The sequence below is a fragment of the Lissotriton helveticus genome, chromosome 2_1, assembly GCF_964261635.1.
Source record: "Lissotriton helveticus chromosome 2_1, aLisHel1.1, whole genome shotgun sequence".
Taxonomy (NCBI): domain Eukaryota; kingdom Metazoa; phylum Chordata; class Amphibia; order Caudata; family Salamandridae; genus Lissotriton; species Lissotriton helveticus.
Genome location: NC_136059.1, coordinates 872,232,211 through 872,249,144, shown reverse-complemented (window position 1 = coordinate 872,249,144; position 16,934 = coordinate 872,232,211). Strand labels below are relative to the sequence as shown.

General features: G+C 49.1%; 1 protein-coding gene across 1 annotated transcript in view; it reads right to left on the bottom strand.

The window, feature by feature from the left end:
* Nucleotides 1-16,934, bottom strand: part of MEGF10 (multiple EGF like domains 10) — a 293,827-nt gene that overhangs the window by 50,344 nt on the left and 226,549 nt on the right. The window lies entirely within an intron of this gene.

The following is a 16,934-nucleotide window of genomic DNA, read 5'->3' as shown; positions in this document are numbered from 1 at the left end:
CCTAAGTGTTGGTCTTAAGTTAAACTTAAGACCAAAACTTAAGTTAAACTGAGACAAAACCTTAACTTGACTACTCCTAAATGCGCTTTGTGAATATCGAAAGTCGTTAAATTAGGATTTTGTCTCAGATTACTTTTATGAATCGGAACCAGTGGTGGCTCGCAGAGGGAATGCTACGGGGTGGTGAGGCGGGAGGAGCACGGTGGGGGGGGGGGTAGTGAACTTGGACATACGACGGACCAGTGAGCACACGGTAAATAGTTTTATTAATGTAATTACTTACTTTACTCCTGTCTCCTGTCCATCATATGTCCGAGTCCACTACCCCCGCCCCTCCCCGCCCCGCTCCCCTGCCCCACAGCACTTTCTCAGCGAGCCGCCACTGATCGGGCCACAAGAGTTCCACACAAATGAGCTCACCATGAACTGTGCTCCCGACAATCATGCTCACAATAAATTATCCCAAACTAGATCTTCCATATATTTTCCACCCACTTCCACATGGTGAATTCTACACACATATATTTGATGTGACTCCATTATAAATGTGGTCACTATGAACTCCTCCAAAGTATATTCACCATAAATCCTTCTAACCCACTTAAAATTACTCTCCCTCGAAAAAGCAGCACAGAATAATCCCCACAAATCTTCTTTACCTGAATTATCCATAAATGCACTTGCCATGAACTTCCCACAAACCTTCTCAGTACACAGTGTCCATAATTTTCTCAGGTATGCTATACACATAAATTATTAATGATGTTGGCTGCTGACTGTGAATTCTTTACAAATATACTTGCAGTCAATTTCCACAAAAGTGTGTACCATAAATTGGGCACACAAACACAAGAGTTAATTACAAATCCCTTCTCCTTGGCCCTGACTGGCCATGATCTGTTTCAGACGTCTGCAGGTGCAGAACTAGTCAGTGGGTGCTTTTAGATCGGCCACTGATGCAATCTTATTTGTCCATCGGTGCTGGGTGTATAGCCCGCAAGTGGAATTCAAGCGACAACTAACAAAAGCACAAGATATTCAGGCATGAAGCCACCCCCTACAACGTGAGATTGTGTGGCAGACGGCTACCCACACAGGAGAATTTGGCACAAATGGGCATTTGGGCGCTGCCACACAATCTGCAGTTTTTGTGAGTGACACTGTGGAAAGTGGGTGCAACAACTTTTGTAATGCCTTGTGCCACCATGGGGTTAGGGAAACAATTCTCAATAAGAGGACTATCGTGCATGCAGTGGGTACAGAGAGAGAGAGATGACGGACATGCACACTGTGTGCACTAACGTATATGGATGTATCGCACACACTACGTAGGTGGTAGAAGGAATATACTGAAGACTGTCCTCATGTAGAGATATGGAAGGCTCACTATTCATCTGCACATCATGATATATACCTATAAGGGAGTGCAGATGTATTACTTTTTGGTATTCACAAACATTCCCAGACAACGCCAGGTAAGATGTTTTCTTTGTCAATGGGGCCCACTGTATACGTAATTGCCATTAGTTGCTCCATGGGCAGGAGCCTGGTGCGGAGTCCCTTGGTTGTATCACCACGAAGTGAAGGAGGGTCGGACGTGGAGTCATCAGGACGCCCAGGACAGGTGCATTTAAGGCATCGAGAGGCGGGGATTGGCCTCTTTTTCTCTCCACCACGCTCCAGCTTTCTGCAGGCCTTGTCTCACACTCACCCACCCACACCTGGAGAAAGGCAGAATTGGCAGAATTTCTAGCATCAGAAAAAGAGGACTACCCAAAAGTTTGGACTGATTTACTGAACTAAACACTTGGACGGGTGTTGATTTGGTGGACACTGAGCAGGCAGGAGGGGGGACTGACCTGATGGTGATCCTGGATCTTTCTGCCCTACCCCGGGATGCCTGGAGTTGAACATTCCGAGGGGCTTTGCCTGGTGACAGGTGCCCTGGTGGGGATGGAGCGATAGGCAGTGCCCTGGTGTATGAGTTGGTAGGGAACTGCGCTCATTGCCCATCCCTCTGTGTGATTGGGGGAAGTTTCTACTGAGCTATGCTCGCCAATAATCTCCCGGATGCCCTTGGTTGAGGGCGTGGGCGATGGTTATGGGATAGGGGCCTTGTGGCAGTTTGCATCCTGTGTGTTACGCTGTAATGCGAAGCTGAGACAATCGTCGTTTGCTTGTACAATCCTTGAGCTGGTTTTGCTGATCTGTCGTCACCTATTCTCATAACAATAATATCTGCTTAACTATGGTTATCATTTCTCACTGATACTAAGCTTCTATGTGAATAAAAGGCTACGCCTTGGTTGAACCATGTGAATCGCTGTTGTCTCTCTCTTTCTCTTTGTGAGTCGTTTCAGGGGGGGCAGCGACGTGCATGTTGTGAGCGCACTATAGAAGTAGACACCGCAGTGGAGTTTGCCTGTGACGTACGTCTGGGCCAGTGGTCCTCTGGATGAGAGTTTAGAGACAATCCATTCCACTGCTTGAAATTAAGTGGCAGGTGTGACAAATTTGAGGCCCTTTTTGAGAACAGCTGGCTTTAGCTGAGACAAAAACAGGGCCAGAACCAAAACAATTTATATCCCCATGCATTTATGGAAATGTTCACTTTTCTGTGGGAAGCAAACTCCTAACCCGGAGCCAATGTGTGGAGTCCGAATACTGAGTGGGAACAGCTGCAGTATATGTCAGCCAAAGCATGAACTTTTCGGCAAACGGAAAACAATGGCGGGAGATGCACGAGAAGGAAAAAGCCAATGAATTAATTCAGGCAGTAGGCACCAGTGCACTGAGTGGGCCAATGGGCTGGGTCAGTCACTAGGCATCAGTGAAACGAGTGCATCAGTGAAACAGGTTGCCACTTACCACAGTCTGCAAAGTTTCGTTAACGTCTCTTTAACCCGTTCCGTGCTGCCGTCGGCCATTAGCCGACAGCAGCACTACCTCCCCAGTGCTGCCGTCGGCCAATGGCCGACACGGCCCCGCCCGTTTTGCGGGAGTACGCACTTCCGCAAAATCGCGGCCGCCGTTAAGGCGTTCAATTCCTATATCTAAAATACTACACCACTCATAAGGCTACTGAAAGTGGGAATCCTCGCAACACATTTACATTTTAATGTTATTTCACCCACAGCTGGTGGCCCTACATCAGAAAGCTTTTTCTGTAATGTAGTAATAAGTTTTACTCAAGTCTTAGGTGTGACTTACACCTGCATTTTTAGTACAACATATATAACAAGCTTACTCATGAGATAAAGCTGTGTGAATGAGTCTATGAGAAAGTATGTCTTACTCCTGTAGTTTCATAAATGAGTCACTTCTAAGCCTGGTGTATGTCACAATTACTCACAAAAAGCTTTGTGAATCAGAGGTTGGGGTGAATATGTCCTAAAATGTGCTCAGTTAACTGATTCGTGAGCGGTAATAAAAGAGTTTCATTTAGGATTGTGTGCTAATGCATTTTATCGAAAATATTTGAGAATTAAAATGGTAAATGTGTAATAAAAAGTAAATAAGTATATACATTTCATAAATTTTCTATGGCGTGCTATTTAAACTGGACTACATACGAAATAAATGCAATGTGTGAACGATTTTTGGCTGTATTGTATGCGACACTGTAAAAGCAGTGGCATGAATAATGCCCTATCAGCCCCTGCGGTGCAGGGGCACTGAACTCTGGGGCCCCCCTCCAGCACTGGCAAGCCCCTGGCCAGACAGATTCAGGCTGGGTCTCGAGCATGTGGGGCCCGTGCATGTACTTTGCAAGGGGGCACTCTAAAGTTTCGTTATGCCACTATGTAAAAGTGTTTCCATTCATCACTTTTTGTAAACTTCATTGTGACGCTGTAAGTGGGACAGGTATGCCCAGACATGGGTCAAGCTATACCTGAGAGATGTGCAATAATTACCATTGGCAAAGTTTAATTCAAGCATTCCATCCATCACTTTTTGTATACTTCATTGTAAAAGGGTTAAATACAATAAGCACTTTTCTGATTCTGATCTATTTCAGAGAGCTCAGTAGATTACAGTGTTTCAGAAGAATAATTCTGGCACCTTATTTGGATCGATTTCCAGAACTCATTCTCCACTTACATATACGCTTCGCCGCGGCAGACATTCCGCCGGGGTGTGGTCGAATCCGACGCGTGCGGAGATCACGCACACGCCAACCGTGACGTTGGGCGACCGGGGGTCGTCCGCCGTATCGAAAAGCATGTAATCAGTACTGTAACAACGCCAAAATATATAAAAACCATGAACCCTTTTCAGTGAGAATGGCGCATCGTTTTTTTTAATGGAATTATATATTTTAGGTCTGGCCTAGCTTTCTCTCCAGTCACATGTAATAAAACAAAATCATAGATAACGCATACATCCATGTATAGAGGGGCACTTGGTCAGCCTTCTTCATCCCCTGACCTGTTGTACGGTCATTCACATTTTGCCACATCATATAACATGGGGCAGGTGCCAGCTCACTTCAGTCATTGCCTCTGCTGCACAATGCCTCATGGCATTTAGCCAGCTCACATGCACATTTTCCTTAAAAGAAATGCATTTCAGTGACAGGGCCGGTGAGCCTATACCTTACCTTTCCAGTTCTTTTTTCTTTCCATTCTTTATCCTTTTATTTTTTTTTGTCTGCCGTGTAAATTTAGACCGTGTCCTCTGGTTACAGTCATTCAAAGTCAATAGAATGTTTTTGCTATTAAGAACCATACTTTCATCTGACGCGAACTAAAAATGGTTTCTATGCATGCATGCTCTCCTGCCTGTCAACAAACACACATAGTTTTTTTTTATTACAATGTTATTGCAAGCACATGGCCATGTTTTCTTTACTTCCTTCTCTTTTATGCTGGTGGCTCATACTAGTATTACAAAAAATATCCATTGCATCAGCTTGTGAAAGACAGACCTGTTGTATTTGACAATGACTGCTATTCCATGCACGTGTGGACAATGTGGCATGAAGCAGTCCTTCAATGCATGTATGATTCAGCCTAACATTACACAGAGTGGATAGGACTTGAGCCTTTGAAATTGGAAATCCAAAGAACAGGAATTTGAGGTCTGGAGAATATGTGGCATTGGTCAAATCCTGTCCTGAAGGACCTGATGAAAGGACTGGTATGCACAACATGGTTTGCCACAGAGTATCAATAACTCTGGGCTTATATGTAACATTGTAGTCTAGAACTCAAAGCCTGCTTAATGCTAGTACCCATTTTATCCACTTTAAGATATCAGTTTGTCATTGGAACACGTGATTTTAGGGAAAGACACTGTTCCCCACGACAAGTGTAAAAACACACCGGTCGGCCAAGAACACCCGAATTGGCTCTCGGCCAGTTAAGATGGCGTCCGTAATGCTTGTTACGCTGCGCACTCATCCGCTCCAGCAGGTAGCGGGTTACAGTCTGGTCGAATACAATTCGAAGTCTGCAATAATGTCTCCCTTTATAATGGAGGCTGGGGTAGGCGTCTCATTAGTACTGAGCTGATTACTGCTAAGCTTTTCACAAAACAGCAAAAATGCAGCGTGCACAAAGGATTTTAAAGAGCGTTACGTGGGCATTACGAAACGCAAAGTTGCGATGGAGCCCAAAGGACATTGCGGGTCTGGTGTTTTGTCTCGGGTACTTCCCAGCTGGAGGAAGGCGGGGGAGGTTTGGAATCAAAAATAAAAGAAAATCCTCCTGGCCTAGGCTCATGTACATAATCAGGCACAAACCATAATGTGAACTTCTAATTAGGACCGCAGGCATTTTTCCCAGTGAACATTGACAACAGTGACCCAGCATTTCAGGGAGAGTTGTGGCTGTGGACAGGGAGTGGAAGGGGAGGCCGGATGACAACCAACTTATGCAAGTCTGCCTCTCGTTCAGTGTTATTATGTATCACTGCTGGGGTCTCACCACACGTCCCTGCTCTACTTTATGCTCTAGTGTCTTTTTGGCTGATGTACTGTTCTACAAGAGAAGGATATATCCGGTTCTGAGAACCGTCAAGAGAATCTACTGACACACATGATTCTAATGGGCTTATTACCAGTACCTGGCCATGAATACTTCCACTAGGCGAATAAAAGCTATACAGCGCTGCAGCCTAGAATTATTCATGCATCATACTTCCACACGTGTTACCCAGTGCAAAAAAACAACCCCTCAAGGTTCGAACCATCGGCACCCCGCGTAACTAACTGCATAGAGTGTGTAACCCCAATTGGCATACATGAGGGCTCTCAATCAGTACTCTTAAAAGGGTTGTGCCCCCCTCCTCCCCCCTCCCACCACCAAGGCCAAAAACCTTTGCACTTGAGGCTTTCAAACCAGCCAAAGAAAAATCCACTTGCACACTGCCTTGAGGCTAACTCAAGATTTTACTTAGGCAAGCATGACATTCATTTGGACATTTCTGTTAGTCAAAGAATGCAGACCTGCCCAGTCCCCACTCAGAGTGGGATGACATTGTAGACGAAAAGTGATCTCCAGCTTGGCCCCACAATTTAGAAGTAAAAGCAGATCCTCACTACACAACCAACCCTACCTCTAATTGAAGTTTCCAAAAATCCACATTTTAAAGCTGCGAGTGAGCAAACCATAACAAAGCAGGTAAAGACACCACACAAGTGGGATAGTTGCCCATCTGATATCTCTTTATTTGATTCTTAGACTGCAAAGAATCATCTCTTTGAATTGACATTTTGTACAAGAACCTATGTTTTCCACATTATTTATATCTGTGTACAGACAGTTTTGGTATCCGTGGTGGCAAGATTTTAAAGAGCCTGATCTGAAGTGTAGACCTTTTTCTGTTTCCATGGTGCTTTAGTACCTACAGATAGGCAATTTTTTATAATGAGAAGTAACAATTTTCACATTTTGTTCAATCCCTAGAAAGTGTGCATCCCAAGAAGCTCTGTGAAATCGGGTCAGTAAATTACACGAGCTCCGCCACCAACTATCTTTCCCCTATTGGGATGACAAAGAAAGGCTGGTGGATTCAATTACCATCAGATGTCAATCCAGTGACTCATTAAAAACTACTTCACAGACTAATTGAAAATGGCAACGAAGGAAACGTCATTGATTGGATCTCCTCTTACTTTATCAACTTAACAACCATCATATTCATACCTCTGCACCAATCAGGGTAACGGCCTTTCACACCACATTTTAAATCTATGCTACTGTCTGCTACTATCAGACAGATTATCTTTAAATTGGAAAAATCGAACGGCATTGAAATTTCAACACTAGGCAATTGCTACATAGCCCTTGCATTAAAAACTGAGATTCTAACATGCTGAGATTAGTAAAATTACACTTCCGTGACATTCTGGACCTAAAACAGATGAACAACACAAACAACTTCAAAAGAGGTAAGAAACCTAAGAATTATCATGGATGCTACCCTCACTATGAATCCTCAAGTTAACCACCTAACAAAATCTATATTTCATTTCATACAGATCATCTGGCATACTTTTATGTATCTGGGATTCCCACAGAAGATCCAGGCAACTACCTCCCTCATCAATTTACAGACTGAATTGTGCCACTGAATTGTACCATGAAACAAAAACTTGGCTCATAAAATGACGCCAAAGGACCCAAAACACAGCTGCAAAACAAGTGCTGCACGTAAAGCTCGGAGACTACATCTCGCCTATGTTGAAGACTCTTTACTGACTTCTGTTAATATAACCACTTTCAAAATACTCTGCACCACACATAAGACAGTACATGAAAATGGACACGTGTTCATACAGCAGAGGCTAAAGCGGTACTCTCAGAAAATGACATCATGTTCCAGACAAGCACCCCTACTGATCATTCCATTCCACATTAAACAGCTAAATTATGGAACTCACTTCCACCTAAAATTCAGAAGGATGATAAAGATCTGGCTTTTCCCACCTAAATTCACTTAAGACGACAGTTCATTTCAATTCTTCTACCCATTCTAAAAAACAGGAACCATAGACTCCAAATTAGTGCAAGGACAATACCCAGCACACCCAACTCAGTCCAAATGACAAGTCTCAAGCTTCAAGCAGATGGCATGGAAAGACTACAAGAACCCCAGTCACAATGGCAAAGCCAACACAGCAGAAACAATTGAAAAAATTATATGTATTCACCAATCAGCACAGGTTAATCATCAAAGGCCATCCACTCAGGATTCCATAGTGTACACCTGCTTACAATTCTTACAGCCATCTGAGAAATTGTAAAATAGTTACTGCAAAATGTTCACACACACAAGTAACTCATTGAGACACAACCACTCATGATTCCAGAGAGTACAGGTGTTTGATTCCACAGAGGAATTCTTAAAGTTATCCGAGAAATTGTCAGACCGACTGGATCAATTCCACCCACCATGAAGCTACATGAGTCTGCATGACAACATGTCAGTTGCGAGTGAGCTCTTGACTCCGTAAGTCACGTTTGCTGTGCAGTGAAACACAACTCTACACTACAGCTCTAAACTACCTAGGGCCATATGTATCAAGCAAATTCGCATTCGCAAAGGCCGAAATTCGCAGAATTTCGGCCTTTGGGAATGCGAATTTGGTAAATGGTATGTATAAAGCAAAATCTGGTGCAAAACAAGGAATCGCAAAATTTTCGATTCCTTATTTTGCAATTGCATGTAAGGAATCGCAAAGTTTGCGATTCCTTAAATGCAATGTATGAAGCCAAAAAAATTAGCAAAATGTCCGTAAGGAATCGCAAATTACCACCAACTTCTAGTTGGTGGTAAGTTGCGAATTCCTTGAAAAATGCACATTTTAGCATTTTTCAAAGTGCAATGTGAAGCACATACATGCCCTTAGGGCATGTATGTGTGCCACATGTGCACCCATGCATATTTCAGGGGTGCAACAGGGTGTCCTTTGGACACCCCTGCACCTTTGAAATTATTCTCAATTTCTCGAATCGCAAATTGAGAATAACTTCCCATTCTTTCCTATGGGCCTCCTGGCCCATAGAAATGAATGGGAAAGTATTTCTTTATTGCGATTTGCAATTTGCTAATCGCAATTAAGGAATTTTAAGAAATCGCAAAAAAATGGGATTTTGTACATGCATACCTGTTTGCGATTCTCAAATAGTGATTTCTTAAAAATCGCTATTTGAGAATCGCAAATCAGGTGATGATACATATGGCCCATAGTCAAGAGACTGAAGAACACAGGGTATTACTTTACATAACAATTCTCTATGTAAAGATTTTCTAACTTTCCCAAAATACAGGTGTGAAAAATTGTACATGAACTGCATAACAATGTATTAAACCTGTATCCTTGCCTAATCACGACCTTACGCCCCCTGCAAAGTATCATACTACTTGTCCGTAGAAGCGCTTAAGCGCCTTGTCAGGGGCAGTAAGCGCTGTACAGCATCTACACCACACCACTAAACTGCACAGACCTCGATGGTCATTTGATAACCATATTGTGACCAGCTCCCAAAGTGGCAGTCCGTCAAACGCCTGGTGTTTTCTGACAGTTACAACTTGCATCACGGATTTGCTGACTTTTTTTAATCAGATGTACAGTGCATTCTGCATTTTAGACCAAGTGCTGACATGTACATTTGATAAGCGTACAACAGGCATTGTAGTGTATCTTTAGCGCTGGTTTCGGTGCTCACATCCATCAATACGCACCAGAGGCACAGCAAGCAAGAGAGCCTTGGGCGTTAATGCAAGAGAGGAACATTGGCCACCTATCTCCAGGTTTGATAGTAAAAAAACCCAGCTATAACTCAGGTGTGGTGGTCCCCGGTGCCACTGCACCTGCTGCACTGTTGATCGCTCCGCCCCTGCCATGCATTATGAGTTCCTGCTGACACAGGCCAGGGCTGGCGACGTGCTCTTTGCCTGCGTGCAGACCTCGTTTTAGCACTATCTCCCATGACTCGAGGAGGGAAGGGCGGCTTTGCCAGCAGAGAATTCCTGGGAGATTTTTTGTGTCTGTTTTGATGCCCATAAGGCGATTTCTAAAGGAATGTTTTTGCCAGAACCCCGGACAAAGGGCCCTGTGATGGCCTCCAGAAGTTGCTAGGCGATGGCTGAAAGGACCTGATACAAGTGGGGCTAAGCAGCTCCCGGGAAGGACTCCTGCGCCGGGGGCCTCGCCTCGGAATCAGCATTCAGGGAGGCGAGGCCGCGATGAATGGGCCAAACATCCCTCCGGAGAGGATCACTCTTTCCACGCTTTGATCTGCGCTCTTCCTTTCTCTGGGACATATTTCTAGTGCAGGATCAATGCGGCGCAGGCCAGCCCCGAGGGTTTCCGTCCTCGTCCTGCGTGTTGGTGCACACGCTGACATCTCACCCGAACCAGCTGCTCCGTTTATTGACACATATTCAGATTTGAACTTGGTGCAAAACATGAGGACGGCAGTAGGTCATTTCCAGTTACGCGTGTTACGCGTAATTCCCGTAATGGTTGAAGGCAAACATTCTGCGAGAGCACGAAGGAACAATAATGAAAACAACCAATGAGCAGCTGCTGTTAATAGCATTTGCGTTATAGTTTTGGTACAAAATCCATCCTCCTGGCCAATCTGGACACGAGGGTACATTTTGCGCTAAAATGTAGCAAAAAGGCTAGCTTTTTATCTGGCATAAATTAGTGTACTTTTCGCAAAATTTTGCACAGTTATGCAAATGCAAATGATGGAAATATCGCAAATCCCCGATAACAGCAAAAAAGCTGAACAGGAAAGTGAATACCATTATGAAATTATGGAAAAGCGAGTGATGGTTATGGCAAAGAAATAGTCTGAGAAGCGGTATGCTTTCCAAAGACATCCTTATCCTTTCAGCACTTCCTGAAAGAAACCTAGTGAGGCCCGAGAGAGAGAGGAAGACCAAGAGAGAAAGAGAGACAAAGAGAGAAGTGAGAGAGAGAGAGAGAAAGAGAGAGACAGAGAGAGAAAAGAGGAGCAAAAGAGAGAGGGTGGGGGCAGGGAAGATGGAAGTGTGAAAAGGGAGATAGTGTAGAGGTAGGGTGACCAGAATTTTAAAGCAAAAAACCGGGACATTTCACTAAAATAGAAGAAGGACTATAAGTTAACGCCAAGCGAACGCACAGAATGACAGCGCTCCTCAGCAGAGAATTACAAAACAGGCAGTAAGAACATACATAAAATGCAATTTTTAAACCCAGTAGCTTGCCTGTGAATTAAATTGTTTTTTTTTTTTTTTTCACAACCAATTTTATTGAGCAAATGAGCATTGAGAATGTGGCATCTCCACAACCGAAGAACACCACGACAATATCAAAACAGCAATTACATAGGTAGCAAATGATGAAGCAGACTCAAAAAATAGGCTCAGTATAGAAGCTCCCCAGCGACCCACCCTATCCCACAACTCCTCCCCCCCCAGCCCCGGACACCCCCCAACCCCCCCTACCACACGTGCATAGAAAGCAATAAAGAAAAGTAAGTAGGTGTAGCGCCACCAGGGCGACGCCGCTTCGGGCCAATAGTGTCACTGTGGTCAAATGTCCTCCTCTCGCTCCGCCGGGGGGTCCAGGGATAGACCACGGTAGTCAGCCCAACGCTTCCAAATTTTGTAGTGCTTGCGAGGGCAGCCCTGCGCTTCAAAGATCGGCCTCTCCAGACCCATGAAGTAATCCAGCCCAGCCTTCCATGCAGACAGGGGGGGGGCCCTCACTGCTTTCCATGCCCGGGCCAGGTCCCGCTTAGCCACGACCAGCCCCAATAGCAACAAGTGGCGTTTATACATGTTACCCCCAACCCCTTCCATGATGTGCAGTAGGCCCAACCGGTGGGTACGAGGAAGGTCCCAGCCCAGCACCTCAGCCAGGCAACCCCACACACCCCTCCAGAACCCAGTCAGCCGGCCACACGTCCACACAGTGTGCATTAGGGACCCAGGCACCGACCCACAGCGCAAGCATTCCGGGGATGCAATCAAACCAGCTTTCCACAATCGTTCACGCGTATAGTAAGCTCGATGCAGGTATTTGAATTGAATGAGCCGGAGCCGGACAGCAATGGCGGTTCCACGTGGGGACTCCAGCGCCTCCCTCCAATCGTCTTCATCGAGGGGGCCCACGTCCACCTCCCATGCCTCCCGAAGAGAGTGCAGGGTGGAGGAGCAGTGGATAATAAGCGTCTGGTATATCCTGGAGACCTTTCTGTCTCCCAAGTCTCCCATAAACACTTTAGCCTCGATCGGGCTAAACTCTGGCAAGGAGTCGAGGCCGGCGATGCTCGGGGTGAGGGCATGTCGCAGCTGGAGGTAGCGAAAGAATTGGGACTGAGGCATTTGGAATTCCGTGCGGAGCTCCTCGAAGGATTTGAGGGTGGTGCCGGACATGACCTGGCCCAGTTGTGTAACCCCTATGGCTTCCCAACCCTCAAAGCCGGTAAAGGCCGCCAGCTCCGGGAGCAGACCATTATGCCAAAGCGGCGTCTCAGCCGTCAACCTGCCCCACCATCCCATGCGGCGCAAGGACTGTCGCCACACAGCAAAGACCACCCTTGTGACCGAAGGTAACCCACGACGCAGGCGAGCCGAATAAAGGATGGTGTGGAGCGTGCGATCGCCCATGAGCGATCGTTCCAGGGCGTAAGCCGGGTCACCTCTATCGCCATACCACCACTCATTAAGGACAAGTAGCTGGGAAGCCTGGTAGTAGGAGAGGAGGTCCGAGGCGGCCAGGCCGCCACAGTATGTGGACAGAAAACACGTCCTCAATGCCACCCTGGCCGCACCACCATCCCACAGGAAGCGACCCAACACTGAGTTAACCTGACGGAACCACTCCAGGCCAATGGGGTATGGGAAATTCTGGAGCTGGTATAGGAGACGCTGAAGCGCCACCATCTTGAAGATGGCCGATCTTCCAAAGAGAGTGAGCGGCATCCTGGACCAAGTTTTGACATCAGCCTGTACCCGCTCCCACACCGGCAGGACTCCACGCGCCCAGGCCACGACCCGCGACTCCGATAGGAAAACGCCCAAATATTTCAGGCCATCCGTCACCACTCGCAACTCCGCAGCCCAGGGGTCAGCAACCACTGCGCCACCCAGCACCCACAGGGTCGATTTATTAAGGTTAAGACGAAGACCCGAGGCCTCGCCAAACGCACGCATAATCTCCAGGACCCGGGGACCCGAGAGCCGTAGGTCGGTGAGAAAGAAGAGGACGTCATCCGCATACAGCGCAATCCTATCCGCCAGGTCCTCATTCCAGACAAAGCCACACAACTGGGCATCCACTCGTACCCGCGACGCCAGGGGCTCCATGGCAAGGGCAAACAGATACAGGGACAGAGGGCAACCCTGCCAAGTACCTCGACCTATATGGAAGCGCCCAGAGGTAGCTCCGGCCACTCGGACCGAGGCCGTCACGTTTGTGTAGAGAAGACGGACATATGACAGGAAAACCGGCCCCAGGTTGAGGCGGGCTAAGAGGGCGAACAGGTATACCCAACTCACAGAATCAAAGGCTCTGTCCATATGCGCCAAGAAGAGTGCCGCCTGCTCGTCTCTAGCACCCATAGCATCCACTGCCGCTTGCGCCCGTCGGATGTTATGCCGGGTGGCCCTCCCAGGCATGAATCCAGCCTGGTCAGGGTGGACCAGGTCAGTAATGTGGGGCAATAGGCGGTTCGCTAAGGCCTTAGCCAGAATCTTGGCCTCGATGTTTAACAGGGAAATTGGCCGGTAAGAGTTGTGCCTGTCCGGCTCCCTGCCCGGCTTCAAAAAGACCACGATCTCGGCGTGGCGCCAGTCCGGCGGCAGCTCCCCCCGAGCCCGTGCCGCCTCCAGGGCACGCCGATAGTGGGGCCCCAGCTGGACGTGAAACTTTTTATAGAATTCGCATGGGTATCCGCTCGGGCCGGGCGCCTTCCCGGTATTCAGTTGACCAAGGGCCTCCCCGAGTTCCTCAGCCATGAGCGGGGCGTCCAGGGCGGTCCTGGTCTCATCAGGAACGGCCCGTGGTAGCAGGTCATCAAGATATGTGGAGATCCCACCCACTTCCAAGTGATCACAAGGGGCGTACTGCGTCTCGTAATAGCGGGCAAAGCTAGCCGTCAGTAAGGCTGGGTCGGTCATAATTGAGCCGTCCTCCGCCGTAAGACCCGGCAACACAAGAGGCTGGAAGGTCGCCTGACACAACCTATGTAGCATAGTACAGGACTTGTCGCCCCACTGGTACACCCTGCTGCGCGTGGCGAGCCACGCCTGCCGGGCTTCATCGTATAGGACGGAGGCGTACGACTGTTGGGCCTGCAGGAGCCGCCGCACCATGCCTTCGTCGCCCCCCAGACTACCACGCTGCTCCAGCTCCTCCACACGGGCGGCAGCGGTCACAATGGCCTCCCGATGCTTCCGCCGAGCAGCCACGCACCAAGCAATATCAATACCCCGCAGCGTGGGTTTCAGCGCCTCCCACACCACCATTGCATCCACATCACCCACTAGATTCTCGCGCCAATAGTGATCAATCGCCTCACGCAGGTGATGCACGTACTCGGGCCGTTGCAGCTGCCAGGACGACATCCGCCATCTAAACGGCTGTCGTTTGGAAGGGAGGGTCATGGTAGCTAGGACAGGGGAGTGATCAGACAGGCCCCTGGGGAGTATCACAGCATCTCTGACTCGACTCAGACAGGCACCCGGCACAAACAGATAGTCCAGCCTTGAAAAGGACCCATGCACCGCCGACACATATGTGAATTCACGCGCAGCAGGGTGAAAATGTCGCCACACATCAACCCATCCCAGGCCACTCACAGTTGCACGCAATCTGGTGGGAGCAGCAGCGGGGGGGGGATCCACCACAACAGGCACCCGCCTCCGACGATCCAGACCCACATCCATAACCTCATTCCAGTCACCTCCCACCATGGTCAGCACCTCCGGAATCTCGTCCCACAGCGCAAACAGCCGCTCAGACAGGGCCCATTGGAGAGGGGGGGGCGTACACGCTACCAAATACCACCTGCTCGGTACCCAGCAGGCCCTTGATGAAAACATATCGGCCCTGAGGGTCAATCCATTGCTTTTCATGCACGTAAGCCACCCTGCGGTGCACCAAGATAGCCACCCCCCCCGCGAGCCCCTCGTGAAACCCGCATGGTACACTTGTTGAAAGCCGAACCTCTGGAGGCTAAGGGCCTTGGAACCCAGCATGTGGGTCTCCTGAAGCAGCAGCACGTCCACCATCTCCCTCTTCCCCCAACGTAGCACAGCCCCACGCTTGATTTTATCTAGAATGCCTCTCACATTCCATGTCACAACACGCAGGGTCTTTTGAGGAGACATAGTCGTATGATCAGCCATAATCAACACAGTGACCAGCACCCGGCCCTCCACACCACCCCGGCGCACCCCACCAAGCAACAAAATCAATAGTCATAGGCACGTGTGGTCCCACCCTTCCAACCCCAACACTCAGCAACCCCCCCAGACCCAGACCCCCCCAACCATTAGCAACAAAAGAACATCCCCCCTCGCCCCGCTCCCCCCACCCCAATACCTCAGAGAACATTGAAGTATCTGTCGCGGCATGGAGAGACCCGGGTCCAGAACAGAGAACCCAGGGCCCGCCATACCAATGGATCCCAACACCCCAATCAACACACACTCACCACCCCCCCCACAACACTCACAACCGTGAGGGTCAGAGGCCCACAAAAGGTGCCTCCCGAGCCCCATTGCGCTCCCGCTAAAAGTGAGAGGAGTCCGCAAACGGGAACAGACTAGTATAGGGAAGTCATAATAGAACAGTCTCACCAGCCGATGAAGGGCAACTCAGCACTCAGCAACAAGGCCCAGTCCCATCAAAGTTCAACTGCCGGCATCAGAGTGTTCCGAGTCCCTCGCACCACCTGTCTGCGATGCACTGGCGGAGGCCGACCGCTTCCGAGATCGGGACCTCCGGTGTCGACCCTTCCGGTTCTGGCGGTTCGTCCGCTCCGGCGATGACCTTTGGGACCCGCCTGGATTCAGACCCGGCTGGGCATGCGGCCGGAGCTGCACCGCCTCGTCGGTCCAACGGAAAACCTCCTCGGGCGAATCAAAGAAATGTGTCCTGGACTGGTGCACCACTCGTAGACGGGCTGGGTATAGGAGAGAGTATTGGAGCTTCAAGCCTCTCAACTTGGCTTTGGCGGCCACAAAGGATTGTCTCTGCTGCTGCACCATCTTCGTGTAGTCAGGAAAGATCATGATGGTACGATTTTCAAAGGTGAGCGAGCCTTTGGTCCTCGCCTCCCGCAGGATGACATCGCAGTCGTGATAATTCAACAGCCGGGCTATGACTGGCCTGGGACGCTCACCCTCCGGTGGCCGCTGGGTCAGGGCCCTGTGCGCCCTCTTGATAACAAAGCACGCGGACAGCACCCCTTCGGGGAGCCAGCTCTCCAGCCACTGGGTCAAGAACCTCTCCATGTCGTCCTTCTCGCACCGCTCCGGAAAGCCGATAAAGCGGAGGTTGTTCCTCCGTGCGCGCCCTTCGGCATCCTCCACGCGGGCCGCCAACGTCTTCTGGACTCCCTCCACCTCCGCCAACCGCTTCTTCAGGGCGCCAATGTCCGTTTCGGTCACCGTGATCCGGGATTCGGCCTCGGTGATCCGTCCCACCGCATTCCGGAGGTCCTGGCGCAACAGCGCGACATCCGCTCCTACCGCCCCGATTTTAGCATCAAGCGTGTCTAGGGATTGGGTGATGGCCGCCAGGATCGCCGCATTGTCCGGCCCAGGGCCACCGCTGCCACCAGCCGCTCCGGAGCCACCACTAGGCCCCGTGAATTTATCAATAGGGCCATGTTTAGGCGGGCCGCCACCTCCGGTTCTGGTCATGGCCCAACACGGGCTCGCCGGGACCGTACACCGGGCAGGGCCGGCACCCCTCCCAACAA